The sequence below is a fragment of the Dysidea avara genome, chromosome 12, assembly GCF_963678975.1.
Source record: "Dysidea avara chromosome 12, odDysAvar1.4, whole genome shotgun sequence".
Taxonomy (NCBI): Eukaryota; Metazoa; Porifera; class Demospongiae; order Dictyoceratida; family Dysideidae; genus Dysidea; species Dysidea avara.
This window is the reverse complement of record NC_089283.1, coordinates 12,943,911-12,949,910: the sequence shown is the minus strand read 5'-3', so window position 1 is coordinate 12,949,910 and position 6,000 is coordinate 12,943,911.

Here is a 6,000-nt window from a genome sequence, read left to right as displayed (position 1 = left end):
TATAGTGTGACACCGACACCAACCCAAATTTATACTAAGTTAAAACTCCACCCCCTTTGCCCATAGGCTCCACCCCCAAACCCACAAGGGTATTCCCCTTCTGAACTATGTATTATTTTCTATATATATTTCTAAAGTATATGTGTGTCGGTGTGACACTGACATACACCTCTACTACTCCACACTCCTATGTTTGTGTCACACCGACACCACACTTTCTACACTTCAGCCCCCCTACCTTGGTACAAAGACCAAGCCCATGTAATTACTAGAGAGGGGGGAGGTGGAGCTTATCTTGTCTGTCTTGTCTAGGGGGGTAAGAGTATACCAAGGTAGGGGGGCTGAAGTGTAGAAAGTGTGGTGTCGGTGTGACACCAACATAGGAGTGTGGAGTAGTAGAGGTGTATGTCAGTGTCACACCGACACACATATACTTTAGAAATATAATATATAGTTCAGAAGGGGAATACCCTTGTGGATTTGGGAGGTGGAGCCTATGGGAGGTGGAGTCAGCATAATAATGAAAGAAAAAGCATGCAAACTATTACATAATTATAATATTATACTATAAAACTAGCTTAAATGAACAGAAAGCTGGTATATAGATGTAAGTTGCATCAAGCTTTTGCCTGACCTCACGCTTGCCGGCCTGTAAAATTAATTTCAAAATCCAAGCAAAAAGTGCTAGTTTATTCCTGCTAACTATCGGAATCCATTTTAATGATGTGCAGAGTAACAAGGCATTGTATTTAGCTACAGAGACTACAGTATACAGGTTTGGCCTTTAACCCCACCAGTCCCCCAGTGTCTGAGACAAACCATTAGCTAAGCAGATTTTACCATCTCAGTAGCAACTAAGTGCATGGATTTATACTATTCTCAGTATGAATTAAAGGAATAGTACTGATAAGATGCAAACCACAACAAAAGACAAGACAGCTCAACCAAGGCGATGTACCACTACACTGGCTAAATAAACTAAGGGATTAGCAGTGCTGAGTAATATGTTAACAAAATATGGCTGTGTTGATGTTTTCTCCACATTCTGTGAAAGAGGATAGGGTTCAACAATATATCTGCTGACATTCTTATTTCTATCAAAAATAATACATGAGAATAAATAGAAGAGCTGAAAGTATTTGCTCAGTGAAAGCAAGGACTATGATTGTGGGTTTGGTTTGAATAAACAATCTTAGAACACCTTTATAAAAGGGTGGTTATAGAATTAAATATTTAAATGGGCAGTCAATACATTAAAAGAATGGAAATATAGTGATAAAATACTGTATAGTAAGGATCATGAAGTTTTTTTCCTAAAATGTCACATAAAAATCAGCCTCATTTTTCCTTCATGACAGTTTGGCAGTATTAAATTTTCTGCTAACTGACTGGCTGATGACTGACTGATGTCTCCAGCCAATTGACTATGGATAAAGCTACAGGCTAGATTTCTTCACTGTTCAACATTGCTTCAGCCTGAGACATGCCTTTTCACCAACCATAGCAGCTAAAATACACAACATGGACCTATACCTTTGGCCTTCTTTCTGTCCCATTTCTTTTTTCACTACCACATATGCATTGATTATAGGGATGCAATGATTATACCGGTATAATTTCGGGCATAATAGGTATGTGTGGGAATCAGGAATTATGCTAGCATTTTGAGGTGATCACAAAGCTTCAACATGAACAGTACAGATTGCACAATTCTGTTTAGAAAGATCAAGATATTCTAATAGAGCAGTTAGAAACTCTAATAAAACAGTCACTGAATATTTTTAATTTTACTCTAATAAAGCAGTCACATTGAAATGAAATACTCTAATACAGCAACCAGCTAAAGAATTCAAAACTATTTAAAGCTTAAACATCAATGAAAATGGCCTGATACACCAATAAACTGGCATTATAAACCAATTATGGTGGCATAATTTTGGGAATAATGGGCAATTCTCAAAAGCGTAATAGGTGATTTTTTGAGCACTGCTCAAAAGCATAATGCTCAATTTTTGGAATATAATAGCCTCATGCCTAGTTAATTAGCAGTAATTCACAGCATGGTTTTAGTGCTTTAGTTTTCTGTAGTGTGACTGGATTGATTACAGATGCACTTGTACTGCTCTTCATTTGTAATGATGTATAATTGGGGAAACATAGCTGGAACTAAAGCAAAATGGCTATACTTCTCAACTGATAGTGGGAGTGTGCACCCAACTGTAATTTTCTGAATTGATTGCAAAGGCACTTCTTGTACTGCATGTTCTTGTTTGTAATGTTGCATGTATATTTGGTGGAACATAACTGAAATTGGAGTGGAATGGCCACTTCAGTTATTGATAGTCACAGCATGCATTTAGCCCAATTTTTGTAAGATTGCAAAGGCACTTTTCGTATTGTTCTTTGATGAAAATGAAGCTGAATGGTCACTTCACATTTCAGTAAATACATAGTTGGGGTGTGTATTTCATTGCCTTTCTATGATCCCTATACAGTAGGACCTCCATTATCCAAACACCTGTGTGCCAGCTGAATCAAAAAAATGTTCAGATAAGTGAATTTATTCGGGTAAATGAAGCCCATTGGTTTATATACAGAGCTCTGTTGAACTACTCTAATAGAACATACACCTGTGACAAAATACTCTAATAGAACATACATCTGTTGACAAAATACCCTAATAGAGCAGTCACCGCTACTGTTCGGATAATCGAGGTCCTACTGCATGTACTGAAAATTGCTTACACCTGTATAACATGTAATGAGACTACGTATCAATATACATGTGCTTACATCAGTTGCATAACATGACTTTGTACTAGAGTATTTTGTTGGTGTGACAACTTAACCTTTTGACATGAATATTTTTCTTAATCAGTTTAGCACAAAAGACTATTCTATCATTTGACTATGCTATGCAACTGTTCCAACAGAAAGCTTTTTTACATGACCGTGCTGAACAACAACACCAGTCTGATGTACTGATACAATAAAGCATCATTCTTGCATATCATGTAACTTTATTATTCCTTCAGGTTATGTACGTACTTATAATGTGACTACTCTATTAGTGCATTCAGTGTTGGAAGTAACGCGTTACGTAAAATTATAACTTTTGTGGTAACTAAGTAATATAACGAAATACGCTATAATATAACTCAAGTACAAATGTAACGCGTTACCTAAGTAATATAGTTACTGTAACGAATCTAATATTACGTTATATTATTACTACAAGTAACGAACTTAGTAATCTACTGAGTAACGCCTAGCCACAACGAAGTAATGAAGCCTACTGAATGAAGCTTATTCACCAGCTTCTTACTTATAACCAAGATATGCACATTGTCCAACGACGCAATCATGTCACGTGATAAGGTGGTAGTTTCACACGTGACAGCTTAAGGCTGTGGACACAAAGTAATATAATATGTAATATTATTATAGTTAGCTAATACTTTATTTTATGTAACTGTAACTAAATATTTCAGTTGCATGTAATATGTAACTATAGTTACTTACAGGTTTTTGCAATTGAATTCGGCGACTTTGCAATTGAATTCGTCCCGTTTGCAATTGAGTTCGTCGCTTTTGCAATTGAATTCGTCTCGTTTGCAATTGAATTCGTCCCGTTTGCAATTGAATTCGTCCCGTTTGCAATTGAATTCGTCGCTTTTGCAATTGAATTCGTCGCTTTTGCAGTTAAATTCGTCCATAACAAGAATGGCAGCTGGAGCAAACATGAAAACATGAGATTCATTTAATTGTACCTGTATACAAATCAGAAGATAGATCTTCAGTAAAGAACTATCGTCCGATCTCCCTCCTCAGCAACACGTCTAAAGTCCTTGAAACTTTAGTTTATAACAACATAATCAATCACACACTCAGCCATATCACAAATTGTCAATTTGGGTTCCTTCCTGGTAGATCAACTACCCAACAACTGTTGCTATACTTGAACAGCATTCATCAAGTCACCACTCAAGGCCATCAAATAGACTCTATTTATTTGGATTTTCGCAAGGCCTTCGACAGTGTTCCACATATGAAACTGCTAAATAAATTGAAGTCTTGTGGAATCTCCGGTAATCTCCATAAGTGGTTCAGCAGTTATCTACATAATCGTCTACAATGTGTAAGAATCTGTAATTCCATTTCCAACTTACTTCCTGTCCTGTCTGGGGTGCCTCAAGGTAGCACCCTTGGCCCACTGCTCTTCCTGCTATACATCAATGACCTACCATCTGTCATAAAATTCTCAAGTATATTCCAGTTTGCTGATGATACCAAACTATCTAGAAGTATTGCTGTTTCTTCTGACCAACTGTGCTTACAAGAAGATCTCAACCATTTATTCACCTGGAGTGTTAACAATGATTTTAGATTCAGTGTACCCAAATGCATCCACCTGAGTTTCAACAGTAAATTCACTACCATATATTCTATTGATGGCTGCCCACTCCCACGGCTTCTTTCTCATCGTGACTTAGGTTTGCAGCTTTCATCAGATATGTCCTGGTTCAAGCACTATCAAATCATAACTGCTAAAGCCTATAAATATTTAGGACTGCTGAGGCGTGTCTTCCATAGCTGCCATTCTATCAGAGCCAGAAAACTTCTTTATTTAACTCTAGTGAGATCTCAGTTAACTTATTGCTCACAATTGTGGAATCCTTATATGATCAAAGATACCACTATTCTTGAAAAAGTACAAAGACGAGCCACCAAGTTCATTCTAGCTGATTATGTCAGTGACTATAAAACACGCTTACTCCGGTTAGGTATCTTACCTCTAATGTATATGCTCAATCTCTATGATATTATGTTCCTTGTCAAAGCTTTACAACAGCCATCTTCTCAATTTAACATATACAACTACATATCATTTAGCTCTTCCAACACCAGGTCTTCGTCTACTAACAAACTAAATCATGTCCGCACTAATAGTAACTATGCCAGAAACTTTTACTTTAATAGAATTCCCAGGATATGGAACCAATTACATTGCATTGACATCAACCAATCCCTACCAGTCATCAAAGCTACTATTCAGAACTACTTATGGCAACACTTCACCACAAATTTCTCTCCTGACAATCCCTGCACCTATCATTACTGCTGTAGATGCAGCAAGTGCTATGATTCTGGACTGACAATTAACTTTACTACATAAGTTTAATTAACTCCCGGCTGCCAGCACAGGTTGCTGGCAGACCATCAATGCAACTTTTTCTTCATCTATACCCACCTACACATGTATAATTGTAATTGTATGTTGCATTGTAAAGCATTAATAATAATAATAATAATAATAATGTAGCAGCTGCTACAAGAACTTGTTCAAGTACAACAGTAGTAAACAACTCTTTATAAGGCAATAATTCTTCCTCTACAGCCTCTCCAACAACATTCCAAACTCTACTACGCCATTCGCGATGGGTGTGGTCACTCGCGAGCAAGCTAATTAACTTGTCAGACAGCTATCAACTTCGCGTACTACCAGCTTCAATTACCTTCTAGTGTCTCAAGTGTAACTCTCCAAGGCATAAATAGTTCATCTCTTAATGAACGGGTTGGTTTCTTGGAGCCGTTTTGTTTATGACGAATTGTAATGCAAACGCGACGAATTCTATTGCAAAACCGACTAATTCAACTGCAAAACCGACGAATTCAATTGCAAAACCGACGAATTCAATTGCAAACGGGACGAATTCAATTGCAAAGGCGACGAATTCAATTGCAAAAACCTGTAAAAAGTAACTTACCCAACACTGGTGCGTTTAGTTTATCTTTACTGCATCAAGACACACGGTAGTGTGTCGTGCGGCCAAGAAAGCCGGCGACCACACCGTGAGTATATTTACAGGAAGAAAGAAAACAGCTTTTTCACGCATGCATAGCTCCATGGCCCCTTCTCCAAAGCACACTATTTTTTCATTATAGCTGTCCCCCAGGTAGGGTACGCCACACAGCAAATTTGATTAAATTTGCAACAGC